Raw genomic sequence first — 15,430 nt, 5'->3', positions numbered from 1 at the left:
TTACAAAGGTCATATTAGACGTAGGCGTACTATTGCTGAGGACTGGGAAGGGAGACATGTTCCCTCTTTTCAAACTTGTCGTTCATCTACCATTCAGAGGCCGAAGGATGGAGATAAAAGGCAAGCCATTGGGGAAGCATGTCGTTCACACACACTGACAAGCTGTGGCTGCTTCACAATTTGCACAGCACTTTAATTAAGACTTTGAAGTAGCCAGAGATGCACAGACATATCAAAATGTGTTTTATGTTGGCATAAAATGAATTGATTTTTCTTATTCGACTGCGCACGGAACATATTGTCTGTGTGTCTATTTATGCATTTTCTGTTTTAATTTGTGCCTTAATTACTATTGGAGTTGAAATAGAAATGACATTTCATAAGGGTAGCATGCACAATGAATAATACCTTTAGAGATCATTGAGAAGTTTATCATTTATTCTGATTCTCTAAAAGCTTGGCTTCCTACCCAGCATCTTCTGTTTGTCATAGCTGTTCCAGCTTCACATGACTTAACCCTTTAATGCCTGTGTCCATCTTCTGCACAACAGGGCAACTTAACAACATTCCCCAGTTCTGCTTATTCAGATTGCGACCCACCGAGACCCTCATTGCATAGCCCTATAAGCAGAAGACACATATATGATGGGAATGTAGTTAACATTGTGAACTACCCATTTTCTTTATCAGACCTTTTAAAATTTGTTTTCAGTGCCTAAAATGTTGCAGATTACTTGTGTTGTTAATTATGAATAAGCTACAAATCTCTAACATCTGAAACGAATTCAAAAGTTCTATTGGGAAATCAGACGTCAGAGGTTAATCAAATAGTACGATTTTCATTTTGACAGTAAAAACAACAAAAAGAAAAGCTCTGAAAAATGTCTGCCATCAATAAACAGATCTCACACAACTGAACTCTGTAACACCTCACAGCATCACATCAGAACCGAACATTTGACTGAGCCTCCCCTGAGGATTCTCCTTATATAGCAAAAGGGAAATAGGCCACCTAGCACAAACCACAGGGAGGTTTAAATATATCATTTATATAACATAATTGTTTCCAAGGTGATGAACTACCATGCTCCTTCAAATACATACTTGGAACAGAGGAACTTGAAATAAGACAGAGCACACGTTTTGCTAAGGACTACATTCTTGAGGGATATTTTCATTGAAAAAAAAAGAAAAACAAAGATGGAATACCATGTTTCATTGGCCTGTTATCCTATTTTTACTATCAGGAACTAGTTTCAAATCTTTCATCTCAACCTAAATATGTAATTATCTACATTAGTGGGAGAATCTGGGCTGTTTTTTTAATTGAACATGACAAAGACCGAAGAAAGTGTAAAGAGAATAAACATATTGTGTGCACAGTTCTTCCTCATTGACATACTTTACTAACCTCATTCACAGACACCTACAGTGTGTGATACTTTCAAACACCTTCAACATTGAAATTCCCCTGGCAGTACAGTGAATATTAGATTCCTTTTTAAAACAAGGTACAACTTATCAGCACTCAAGTTTTTATTTTCTCTCACCAAGGCTATTTTGTACTTGTATTACAATAGAAATAGTAGAAAAGTTTACTGGAGATATATTTTTTCTGCCAGAAGCATTTCATTTTAGCATTAATAATCTAGTGTCTATGTGTTTTAGACATAAAGTTCTAGACATATTAGTATTTAGATTAATAACATTGTTTTGAAGTTCTGGATATTATTGTCTTGGTAATAGAATGTTCTAGATTGTTCTTTAGTTGTTTTTGCTACTGATTTTCATTGTATTCCATTACTATCGATAATACAAGCTTCTGGAGTTCATACAAATTCAGCAACTGGGGTTGAGAGGAGTTTCCTCAAGTTAGTTACAAAAAACAATATCAAGTAGAGATGCAGCCCTGTGTAGAGAGCTGTTGCAATGAAGGTATTTGAAGGCCAGTATAACTGCACTGTATGAAGGAAATTAGGAACTGATGTTCTGATAGTTATTGGAGTTTTACTAAGTGTGCGAGTTCTATATTTGGAGTTAACAGTCTCACATCTATTAAAGAATGAATCTGAAAGTGAAAGTGAAACACTTTTAACTAATTACTTTAATGGATACCTAAAAAAACAAACCAAATAAAAGAAAAGAAAAAGAGTTCCCCTGAAGCTTTCCTTAAAGGAGGAAAATTATCAAATTGTGTGTAATTATCAAATTGTTGTTGGTTTTTTCCAGATGGTGTATAGAAACACTCATTGATTGAATTTACCTTGGATTACTTTTCTGCTGCTCTTAACAAACTGTTATTGCAATTCAATCATAGTTAAAGATTGAAGAATTCTATAGCTTTTTCTCATGCCTTCAAATTTTTGTAGCCTCGTTTTCCAATTTATGATAGATCCTGAATCAAAACATCAAAAAATACAAATACAAATAACTGAAGCTGCTGGAAGAACTACAAACGGCACTGAAGTATCAAATTTATGTTCCAAATCACATGCAGGCAATGTAGCACAGTGTGGTTTTGAAGTACATATAAGCCAGAGAATTTAGTGTTCGAGTTAATGACTCTTCTTATGTTTGAAAAGGCTTTAGATTTCACTGTGGCAAACGGAAGTACTTTTCTGAGGATGACAAAGCATTCCAGTAAAAGACAAGAATGGTAAGGTTCTCTGCTCATTGTGAGGCAGATCTGTTCCTCTATTCCAAGGGGTATCAAACTCAGTTCTGGGGGACTTGGGGGGGCTACAGTGTCTGTTTAAGTTTGACATTTTTTATATTAACTTGTTTATTACAGATTCAAATATGAAATTGACTAAAGATACATGTTTTTGGAGCCTGGAGAAGCCTGACTCAATTATCATCCACTTCATCATGAAGAAAGACCAATTAGTAGCTGCAAATTAGGCTGGGACAAACAACTGGAAGAGCACTCCTCAGGAATGGAGTTTGACAAACCTGCTGTAAATCCTTAATGCAGAGGTCTAACATGATCGAGATCTTAGTTCAGTGTTGGGAACCCTTCATCTTGAACAGTGGCAGTGTCTTCTGGTTTTAATTTCACGTCAGCTTACAATTAAAGCATCCATTTATAATAAACAACCACTTAATCCATGACAGGGTCATGATGAGCTAGTGCCCAACCCACAGTAGGACAATTTATAGTAGTCAGTCAACTTAAGCTGCATGTCTTTGGGATGTAAACTGTACACTGGAGCAACCAGAGAAAACCCATGGGGATAAGGGGAGAACATGCAAACTCCACACATGCAGACACGCAATGGCAGGATTCAACTTGGGCCCCAGGAGCTGAACCTGTGTGCTAATTTGAACCAGTTAAGCTAAATTGAACTAATTAAGCATTGCTTCCATGTTGTGATCAGATGGGGATATGAAGAGACTTACCTGCAGGACTGAAAGTGGCCCACCATGACAAGGGTTAACTGGTCACAGATTGCTGTTAAGAGCCTGACCAACAAACCAAGGATGCCCTAACAGAGCAGAGCTCAACTTCACATGACCAGTTTTTAAGGAAAGATAAGATCTAGCTAAAGTTTTAATTTTCTAACTTATTTTAGGCCACACCAGGACCTGATACAAACAATACAAACACTACTACTACCACTAATATTAATACAGTACATATTATATTATGTTTAATAAATTACCATTTTCTGCCATTAAAGTGAGGTTTTGCATAATTTGATTTTAATTAAGTTGCATTCAGATAAATGTTGATAGCCTACTCTACTTCAAATTATATTTATATACATATACACTAGTAAAACACCAAATAAATTAAAAAGATTAAATTATTACATTTACAAGTTAACATTTGACAAGAAGAACAAAACCTAACAAAATCTCTATAAAAAGTTATGCTCTAGCGATGGACTCTTTTGAAAAGGACCTCAAATTGACTAACTTCCAGACTGACATGGACCTCAAGTAAAGGCTATATCTGAATGGCATATATCTCCCAGAGATTTCAGAGGGGTCAATGAAACACCCGGTTGACACCGGTCAGTGAGTCAGCAGATTGTGAGGGCGTGAAGCACAAACCTACATTCCCACAGGTCTGCTTGAGCACAACACACAAAGGTTGTGAAGATATGCATAACTCAATAATATTTTTCAACTTGAATGCTAATGTAAATTTCCTGCCAGCCATCTCACTTTAATATGCTCTGGATCCAAACAACGAGGCGCCATTGGCCAGGAGCCAATAATCTCTATAGATAGGATGCCAAAAAAACTCCGCCCCCCCCTTCCCAGGGCTGCCCTAATGGAGCTTCAGCCCTCAGAGGACCAATGCTGAGCTGTGAGCTTATGTGACTTGAACTGGAAAAGTACCACATTGCTCAATAATTCTTACTGTAAGATCAATGCGTGCCTCATGAGTTGCCACATGACAAATGTCTTTACTGGTGCTTCATTGCTTTTTCTACTTTTTGGTTTGGTTTGTTTGTTTCATTATATATTTTAACACAACCTAGCTCACTCAATGAGTTCAGAGCCATACATAGACCTTGACAGTAAAATCTGTATGTCAGACAATAACCACTGAACTTCCTGGTGTGCAATGGAACAATTCCTGGTAATTTAAATGGAGTGTACAACAGCCCCTTAAAAGCAAGTTCAAAGCCAGGGCATGTGTTATAGCCTTAGTCTATGTACTACCACCCCCTAGAGCTTCCCCACAGGTTGAATGACTTATGGCTTGATGGTATTTGAAGGCCCATATATTTCATGACTGATAGACATAGATCTGCAATCAGGTCTGCACCATGAATCCCGTCCTTTTAGTACACCTCCAAAAGCCAGATCATCTGAAGACAACAATAAAAACAACAAATACATCTGACACTAGCAAATACAATAAAAAAAAACACTATAATAATTAAGGGTGGAGTTACACAGTCATTTTTTACAGTAAGACATAGAAGGATGCTGTATTATTATTATTTGTTATCTGTTAATAATACTTATACTTATTATAATAATAATAACAATAATACAGGATCCTTCTACGTCTTACTATAAAAACGACTTAAGACGAACAATTTAATAGAAATAACATGGAGTTCACATAATAACATCTGCACTTTAATTAATTTTTCACCTCTATATCCAAGCTATCAGGTGTAAACTTTAAGGTTTTATTGTCTGTTATTGTCTATGACTGTTTGCAGTTGAAAATAGAATGATAACAAATGAAAGAAAGCAAAAACACTTGATTAAATAAAAAATGTTCATGGGCTGCGAACACAAAAAAGTTGCAGGAGAGTCGCAGGAGGGAATCTGGCAGTGCAGTTTCTCGCTGAATCTAAAATATCAGGACCTGCAAACAGGGAGGAGACACGTTTTGCTAGTGTGGTTTCCGAAATGGGCGGGTAGCACAAGAGGCACGACGAGCCAAACATAGTGTTTGTTATTCAAGAGAAAATGGAGGGTGGAAGCCGCAAGGTCCCTGCGAGAGACAACAATGGCTCATGAAGGTATATAAACCCAGAAATCTAGCATTCCATGCTGTAAATCAAAAGCATTAATCTACCCGCTGATATAAAACTACAAACGTGTACTCTGTAGCAGTTACAAATATGAATAGATGAAAAAATTCAATCAAAACCACACCTGCCATTGATGACAGCTGTATAGTTATCTATTAGCAGGTGAATAAATGCTGATGTGTTTGCTTGTATGTGAAAAACAAATCTTTAAGTCATCATCCACACTTTGACCCACTGGCTAACAGCAAACTACAAAACTGTATATCATAGTGGATACATTTATAATTAGAAGAAAGTAGCATCTTACTGAAAATGAAGCTGTAACCGAGTACACTTCCGTAGTTTACTATTAGTAGGTGGGTCAAAGTCTTTATTTATTCCCTCCCATTGTGTGAAAAAAGATCTGCAAGAAGGTCATTTGGCAGCGCAAATCATTTTAGATTTAATACCACGAAGTTTAGCAGTGCGAACTCCACAGAAATACCGCTAATGTCTTTGCGCGGACATTTTTAATTGAATTGTGCCCTTACTGTTTTTAAAATTCCGTTTTTTTGTATGAGCTTTTTCTTTTCTTTTTCAATTTAAGTTGATCTGAAAAATGTGACTGTAAATGTTCATATTATACTGTTTTTTAAAACACATGCTTTGTCACACCAATGTGAAATGTACAACACAAATATGAAATTCGAGATTTCTAAAGCATTGCCATCACAAACTAATTTGAAAACGGATCTTGTACCTATCAGGATATTCAGTTAGTTCATTAGTGGGCAGCTGTGTGCATGTCTGCCTTTTTTAGTCCCGGTTTCTATTAGTTAAATGGTGTGTGAGCTCCCGCTGAGACAAGCCGAGTTTACCTGAATAATCTTCCTTCAGAATCACGCATCCTGTTTCTGCATCACACAAATGTCTGTTTTCTTAGGTGGTTAGTATTCCAGTAACTGGTACCAATTAGTCAACAAAAAAGATACAGTTGTATGGGGACCATGATCTTAAGTCAGGAAGAGATAATTATGTAAGCTAGGTGGATTTTTTTTTTTTAAAGGTGGAAGTTCTTTCTGGCCACCCAAAAAGGCAGAAACTATTTATATTGCTGCAGGCGCTGGCTGGTATAGGCACTTTCAATCAACCTGCCAATGTCTGACTTGGGAGGTTACTGTCTTAGCAACAGTATTCAATACAACTTGTGCAAGTTCAAGTGATATTGAAATTGAACATTGATATAAGCACTGTTATTTATAAAACACTACTTTTAGGCAGTTTTATTTTTGAAGATTCTTTCAAAAGGACAATGGATTTGAAATAATGTCAGTGGGATCATTTCAATTTTCACAGCTGTATTGTGCTACTTTTTTTTACCACTATATATAGAGCTAGGGAGAGTGTTGAAATAGCAAGCGAGAGCTTTTGAGAATGGGGATTAGAGGCTGGTATCTATTGTAGGAAGTTTTCATCTGACATCTGCCCGGCTTAACCAAAGGAGTGCAGAGAGAACCCAAACTGTTTCCATTGGGAATTCTTTATGGTACAAAATCAAGACCAGAGTACAGAACATCAGAAAAGATGCATAATGGTAACACCCCAAAGGTTGTTGGATATTACACACAACAATGGTTTTCCAGGCCTATGACTTGACACATTACTTGATACACAAAAAACAGCAACCACAAATAATAAATAAACAAATAAATAATGGAGCCACTGTATGTTTGTGTTGGGAACAGATCTACATTTTCAGCAACCCCCCCACCCCCAAAAAAAAGTCTCTTAATACCAACTCTCTAGGGGATTTGCACATCCAGCCTCTATTTTCTTCACCTATTATTTTTCCCACATGAACCTAAATCCCTCCCAATGCTCTCTGTTATCCATCACGGCCACTCCATATGATTGAGAGTGAAAGGGCAAAACCATTTCTTAACAGCAGTTATGAAGCAAAGAGTTGAGGTGATGGTAGGGAACTAATGGGCTTGAGTAAGGTGCCAGTTCTAATACAGAGACCGTGGCTTCTGTACCCAAAGATTTCAGGTTAGCATGAAAGACACATTGTCATTTTTCGGAGCTGAGGAGGATTTTCAAAATTGCACTGAAGCCACTTTGAGTTGGCAGGAGCACTGTTCTTAAAATCCAATAAACTTGAACACATCAAGGGCCCTCCACAAAAATGTTAGCGTTGCATGACGTTTCTCCCTCTGATATAACTGATCAATCAGCTACTGCACGAGGTTTATTACTCTCTTGTTTCATCACCTGCAGAGGAGCCACTGATCTGCAACATGTGGTAACACTTGCAACAGGCAACTGCTTTAGATTTGGTGTCATTGTAGGAATTACTTATGATCAGCCTTATTTTATAATATTAAAAATAAAATAAAAAATCGATCGCATATTCTGACCAGTTAGTGAAGGGTTGTGGTGTGCCAGGACACTTTAGCTTGAACCCTATTGGTAAAGAAGTATATTTCTTAATTAGTGCAATGTCGTTGCAAGGAATATAACCTCAGTTGAATAGTGAACATTACTGACTATAATCTTTGCCCACGGCCTTTACCCAGGCTGGATAAATCTGAACATTAAGACTTATTTACTGCGCACTGTATAAATTGCATGCCTGGAATTGGTGACTGCAAAGACGACATACGAACAAGTCTTCCTCCCTGTCTCAAATTAAAGCATTAAAACGTGTTCTTTCTTTGAACTAATCATTTCAAATTGTCATCAATATCTCCCAGTAGGATTTTATTTTTCTCCACCCAGGCTATCAATATTCTTACATGCCATGAATAAAATATAAATTAATTCAGAAAATGAGATGACAAAATTACCACAAGGCAAAGACAGTATCTTCCTGAATTTCAATAACATATGATATAGCTTATCTGGACCCCTTTTTTAAATAAAGCAATCTGCAAAGGTCTACCATTGCAGATATCTTTCTGAAAATAAAAGCAAGCTATTAAATGATATTAAACCACAGAAGCCCTGTCTATCCCAGATATAAGGTAATAATTGTACAAAACAATAAAATAGTGTGTGAACAGAGAGCATTTGTTTAATCACAAATTAATTCTTAGTAACAAACTGCTAGATTAATTTATGTATGTCCTATAAAATACAAATGTTTGCATAATTTATATTTACTTTAAAGGAAGGGTCCCAGTATATCAAAAATCACGGTTTTACATTTCCACAAGTTGCTTATATGTTGGACTTTTTCTGGAAGAGTGGTATGTATCTAACACATAAAACTGTGATTTTAGAACTAGTGGGACCATTCCTTTAATTCAGTGGATCTGTGTCCTCACACAAACTCACACCGATTTACATTAAATGTCTGCAGAAAAAAAGGTAACTTTGTGGCTCTTGTTCATGTTACAATAAAAGGTATACATAGTCTGCTTCCCACCTTGACAAGCATTTAGGACATCTAAAAATGCCCTACTGTGGAATACAGGATAATATTTTTAGCAAGGTTAACTGGGGACCGATATTTTAATTGTGACATGCTCAACACATCCAGCAAAATACATTATTACAAAATGACCACAAGGCAAAGACAGTATCTTCCTGAATTTCAATAACATAATTCACCCAACAAAATTCACCCACCAACCCTGTCTGCCCTCTGCTGCGGCCACTATGGCTGGATTTTAATACATTTGATTCCTTTCACATTCCCTATCAGTTTGCTATTGCCAGCTAAAGAGTACACAAACTGTGCCCTGATGTACAAGGCTACAATGCAATTTGTTCTTTCCATTCCATTTCGATCAACTGGGTTTCCCTCACTCTCATTACGGGAATGGCTACCTCCTCCTTCATGAATCACTGTGAGAGAACTAGAGAGAGAGGCCTGCTTCTGTCGTTTTATGTCCAAGGCATGGTCAAACTCTTCAAAAGCAGCCTCTTTTCAGATACTATGAATCATTCATCATTGTCAGAATGAGATCCAAACAGGGAAACATTATTTCTCTGTCTCCACTAAGAGCAAGCTTTTGAGAACACCCATATCTCATTATGCTCCCAGAGCAAACACAAACACTAGATCTGTTTTCACACAGATCAATCTTCAGTTTTTTTCTGCTTTACTTTCATTTGCCACCAGAAAAAAAAAGTACAAAAAAAACTGCAAAAAAAACAAAGTGTTGACCTGAACTGAGAAAAAAAAAAATCTGTACTGGTACAAATCTCACTCTTTTTTTTTTTTCCCCGCTCCTTGTTAAATATGAAAACTTATTTCTCACCTAAGACTAATAATGTCTGGGACCTAAAATTAGTTCCCCGGCTATATTTGGGGTCTTGTGACAGCAGCTCTGAACACGTCTCGCTGAACAGAACATTCTCAATTCCCTGCAATGAAGGTCTTGAAAATAAATCACATCAAATCTTTGCAATTGAGGGAGTAAAACTCTTCTTCTTCCCTGAATGATTTAGTAGGGCTCTGTTTCTTATCACCCCATTGTCTCATTTTGCAACAGCTATGTTATGCCCCACAGCAACACTCAAAAAGTTTAAGATCAATTAGTGTTTCCAGGGCTCAACTCACACAATCTCTTCCTAAGATTTACAGCAGGCATTGTGCAGAACATTTCAACGTGGCTTAGGAAGACAGTTCTTACATGCCCCCTCTCCTCTCCAAACCCCAAGGGACTATGCTCGGGAATGTGGGTCGCAGGCAGGATCAGACACTATGCAGCTTTTATTCCTTCCGTGTGTGTGTTTGTGTGTGTGTGTATTTTTTCTACTTTGCCGGATGAGTGACTGGCTACCCTTAGGATTTCAAGTCTCTGTGATCCCATTCTGAAACTGCAAGCGAAAAGCACAGCTGTCACGCCGATGGAATTTCTACCCACAGCGTTCACTCAAAAGGTATCCCGCAAACACTGGATTGCCCTATGCTATAATCACATCACAAACTTAACCTGTCTAGTATACCTAGCTAGACAAAATACATGAACAAAGAGAGAAAAAGAGTCACTCATATGTCTCTTAAGCCCGAGTGTCAACGAAACATGAAAGAAACTGAATTGATGCTCAATTGAAAATGAATGTATAATCACCCCCCCAGGTTAGAAGGGCTAGCTCCATATATTGCTGCACAGAGAGGGTTCCTTCAAGGTGCTGCAGGTAACCACAGCTATTGTTTATAATGTAGAAGAGTCTTGCAAAACAACAGACTGCTGAACACGTCAATCACAGTTGCAACCGGCTGTTGTTGGAACTCCTGTGAGAAAAAAATGCAGACGTTTTCCAAATACAGGCACATCTTTCATGCTGCAAATAACCGACAGGCATTAGTATTTCTCATCTTCCTTTGCATGAGATTTGCATGAGTACTATGCGATTTTAAACACATGAGCTGTTGACAGTGCTTCCCCATACCCTTCATCACCAGCCTGTTTAGCAAGCAATTGCGATGTTAAGAACACACGGTATGTACTGAACAAGTGGAGAACTGCAAAACAAATGCATCATAGGTAATTGCAGTGAAAGAGCCTGTAAGGGTTTTTAAAATGATGCAATGCTTCCAAATCCAAACAACGGCTCAGAGGAACTTAAAGTTAAGTTTGAAAATTACATTTAATAATACTTTCTATTCTATTCAGCTCGGAATAACCTAGATATGATAGAGATATAAGCTGACAACACAAAGCCTTTAATACAAAAGTTAAAAAAGCTTTTAGATATTGCATATAAGCATGTGTTATTTTCATCTAGGTCTATGCACTTCAAAATATAATTGCTCATAGATTATTTTCATGCTACTATAGCTGGTACTTTACAGTGATTACTGAGAAAACGTATCACAATTAGATGTCTTAACTGTAATGAATTAATTTCTGCTTGATGAAACACTGAAATGTACACGTATGCTGCCACACATGTGGAAACTGGAATATAACAATTGCTTATTAAAACAAAGCCAAACAAAGAATACAAAAAAATCTCTTTAGCTTTGAATTTATGGACACTTTTATCACCAACACTCCAATATGTAAAACACTACACAATGTATTCAGTCCTGCTAATACGATCTTAATTAAAATTCCTCTGAAGTGTACTTCAATATATTTATTTATGTATTTGTGTACTATATATTCCTGGGAATCAAGTTATAAACACAGAGTGACAATTCAGTCTACTCAAATAGACTCAGTTTTCAATAAACAACTATCAACACCTGTTCTTAATAAAATTAAACATTAGGATCTTAGCTTCCATTGCTGATTTGAGGTTTCAAAAACTGATTTGGGTGGCACAACAACAAGACAAAAAAAAATGTGTGATGCCTGTCTTAAGGGTACAGGGATCTGTAGTTGTCATGGTCTAAATATTGCATGATTCTTCAACAGAAAGGCAGTTACTGCACTACCTGCACCAACAGTGATGATTGAAGACAAAAGGAAACTTTACTTATATATTTTGTCTTACTTTCCTGTTTTTCAAACAAAGTCTTTCATCGAGTGTCAGGAAACCCAAAGCAAAGAAAAGAAAGGTGAAGTACCTTCCAAGGAAACTGATTGAAAACAGCTTGGAGCACTTTCACTCACCTCTGGGGAAGCTGAGGGGGAACCTCCTTTGGTCAGTTGCTCTCCTGTTGCTCAGTGTTCACTCTTCTCCAGTTACAGCCAAACACAAAGATCGCCATCCTGCCCTACCCATCCGAAGAGCAAAGGATTCAGCCAAGAGGACAGGATTAAAAAAAAAAAGCAGTTTGCGCGAAGGAGGAGAAACCACACTCCCGAGTCTATATGCTCAGTATCCAAGCAGTTACAGCACAGTGAGAGGGAAGTGGGGAGAGAGGGAGAGATAAAGCCAGAGTGAGTGAGTGAGAGAGAGAGAGAGAGAAGGGAAGTCTCTGTTGCTCTGAATACTGTAATGTGTGTGTGTGTGTGTGTGAGGCAGAGTGAGTGGGTAAATTGCGTGCTCTCTCTCTCTTGCTTTTCTGGCAGCTATAGCTACATAGCTACAACACTAATGAGAGACATTCTCTAGTTCTGCAGATACTGACAGCAAGCAAGAATCTGATCAATCAGGCTGTCACTTTAAGGGAACCATATCCACCTTCTTCAAAACTACCTCCCCTCTTCTGGGGAATGGACACGACAGGTGACTTAATTTATCTGTGTGTCATGGCTCCCGTTTCCAACTTCATGACAGCCTCATTATTTGTCCAGGGGTCACTCACTGACCCAAGACCAATAATACAAGTCTATGGATTTTTCATCATGAGAAATTGAGAGATACAGGCAGGGGCGGACCTTTAATTTCAAAAGCAAGTGGGACATCCAGTGAAACTGTATCCCAATCTATTGAGAAGTAGGGGGGATGAATTGCCAGAGTTCAAAAATGTCCCCCCCATGTAAATTACACCTATGAATAAAGGCAACTGGTTTAAGACACTACCAGACTACATTTGGTCTTCACTATGGATATAAGACAAAGTCTTAACTACCTGTAATTTAACGGTACGATTCAGTTTTGATGTGGTGGATAAATCATTCCGCTATGACCATTGTGATATATCTATGTTACTAGGAGCCTGTATTATAAGGAGTTAAGACTTTTAATAAGAAAAGCTTAGATCAGAATCATTATATATTTACAATATGCAATTATTCTTGTCATTTTCTAGTCAAGCACAATTACATTTTATGTAGAAATTTATGTTTCAATTAATCCAAAGTATTATTATTTTTGCATCTAGGAAAATTGAACTATGGTATTAGCTTATTGCACAACAAACACCTAATTCACTTTTAACTTACATAGAGGTTAAAGACTTTTGAATGTTTAATTGGAAAATGATCCGCAAACAAAAAACATGTGCCAGTGCTGACTGATGAGAAGTCCGCTCACGCAACATTGATTGAAAGAGCTATATTTGTTAAATGTATCCATTCTGAGGAAAAGAGCCTGGAAACATTGCATTCTTCCAGGTTTGATTTGACAGGTAGTATATTATTGAAGCTATGCATTAATGCAAATATGCCACTTGAGCTATTGATATTAAAACTGAGATTCGCTCAAGGAGATTCCAAAGGGCACTTGTGTCAATCAAATAAATGAAATGTACTTCAGATATGCCTTAGGAATTGTAGTATGCCAAATCCCTCTTTAACACAAACACACATTTATATATAATCTGCAGGTCTGTGCAAATATATATTAAAGATTATTATATATGAAGGCAGGGAGCTTTCTGTTCATTAGACACAGCCACAGGTGCCCACACACACACACACACACACACACACACACACACACACACGCAGTCACACTCAATCTCACACTCACAACCAAACACGGGCACATCCTTTTAGTATTTTTGCACATTGACAAAGCAGGGAAAAGGATAACAAAAAGATAATTACTCTCCTTCTCCATGTGAGCTGTAGCATCGCAAAGACAAATAAATACAAATAATAACATCTTGGTAGTAGAAGAGCAACTGGGTTAATGTTTCTTCTTCCTAGTCTCTACCCATTGGATGTGACAGGAACACCATTTTACTAACATGATACAGTGCGGTCACAATTGATCGAACTAATAGGGTGACTTTAGTATCCGGTCACTGTAATATACAGTACTGTGCAAATGTTTTAGGCAGGTGTGAAAAAATGTTGTAAAGTAAGAATGCTTTCAGAAATAGACATTAATAGATTATATTTATCAATTAACTAAATGCAAAGTGAGTGAACAGAAGAAAAATCTAAATCAAATCCATATTTGGTGAGACCACCCTTTGCCTTCAAAACAGCATCAATTCTTCTAGGTACACTTGCACAAAGTCAAGGATTTTGTAGGCATATAGTCAGGTGCATGATTAAACAATTATACCAAACAGGTGCTAATGATCATCAATTCAATATGTATGTTGAAACACAATCATTAACTGAAACAGAAACAGCTGTGTAGGAGGAATAAAACTGGGTGAGGAACAGCCAAACAAGGTGAGGTTGCTGAAGACAGTTTACTGTCAAAAGTCATACACCATGGCAAGACTGGACACTTACTGCAGCAGATGAAAGATTACTTCTCTTCACAATCGGAAGATCAGAATTGGCAGAAAACAGTGGGACCCTGGTACACCCATCTACTGTTCAGAGAAGTCCAGTCAGAAGTGGCCTTCATGGAAGACTTGCGGACAAAAAGCCAAACCTCCGACTTGGCAACAAGGCCAAGGGACTCGACTATCGAAAACACAGGAACTGGGGTGCAGAAAAATGGCAGCAGGTGCTCTGGACTGATGAGTCCAAATTTGAAATATTTCGTTGTAGCAGAAGGCAGTTTGTTCGCCAAAGGGCTGGAGAGCGGTACATGAATGAGTGTCTACAGGCAACAGTGAAGCATGGTGGAGGTTCCTTGCAAGTTTGGGGCTGCATTTCTGCAAATGGAGTTGGGGATTTGGTCAGAATGAATGGTCTAATCAATGCTGAGAAGTACAGGCAGATACTTATCCATCATGCAATACCATCAGGGAGGCATCAGATTGGCCCCAAATGTATTCTGCAGCATGACAATGACCCCAAACATACAGCGACAGTCATTGAGAACTATCTTCAGTGCAAAGAAGAACAAGGAGTCCTGGAAGTGATGGTATGGCCCCCACAGAGCCCTGATCTCAACATCATTCAGTCTGTCTGGGATTACATGGAGAGAGAGAGAAGCAACTGAGGCTGCCTAAATCCACAGAAGAACTGTGGTTAGTTCTCCAAGATGTTTGGGCCAACCTACCTGCCGAGTTCCTTCAAAAACTGTGCAAGTGTACCTAGAAGAATTGATGCTGTTTTGAAGGCAAAGGGTGGTCACACCAAATATGGATTTGATGTAGATTTTTCTTCTGTTCACTCACTTTGCATTTAGTTAATTGATAAACATAATCTATTGACATGTCTATTGTTGAAAGCATTCTTACTTTACAG

The 15,430-nt window shown here is 37.8% G+C and overlaps 1 protein-coding gene across 2 annotated transcripts in view; it reads right to left on the bottom strand.

Moving 5' to 3' along the window:
- Positions 1 to 12,291, bottom strand: part of shisal1a (shisa like 1a) — a 73,000-nt gene extending 60,709 nt beyond the window's left edge. For both annotated transcript variants that reach the window (XM_066705326.1, XM_066705325.1), the window contains exon 1: positions 12,056 to 12,291. The gene's annotated coding sequence lies outside the window, so the exon portion shown is untranslated. The remainder of the gene's footprint in view (positions 1 to 12,055) is intronic.
- Between the last annotated feature and the right edge of the window lie 3,139 nt (positions 12,292 to 15,430).

This window comes from Amia ocellicauda, chromosome 5 (genome assembly GCF_036373705.1).
Source record: "Amia ocellicauda isolate fAmiCal2 chromosome 5, fAmiCal2.hap1, whole genome shotgun sequence".
Taxonomy (NCBI): domain Eukaryota; kingdom Metazoa; phylum Chordata; class Actinopteri; order Amiiformes; family Amiidae; genus Amia; species Amia ocellicauda.
Note: the sequence above shows the minus strand (reverse complement) of the source record. Positions and strands in the feature narration are given on the sequence as shown.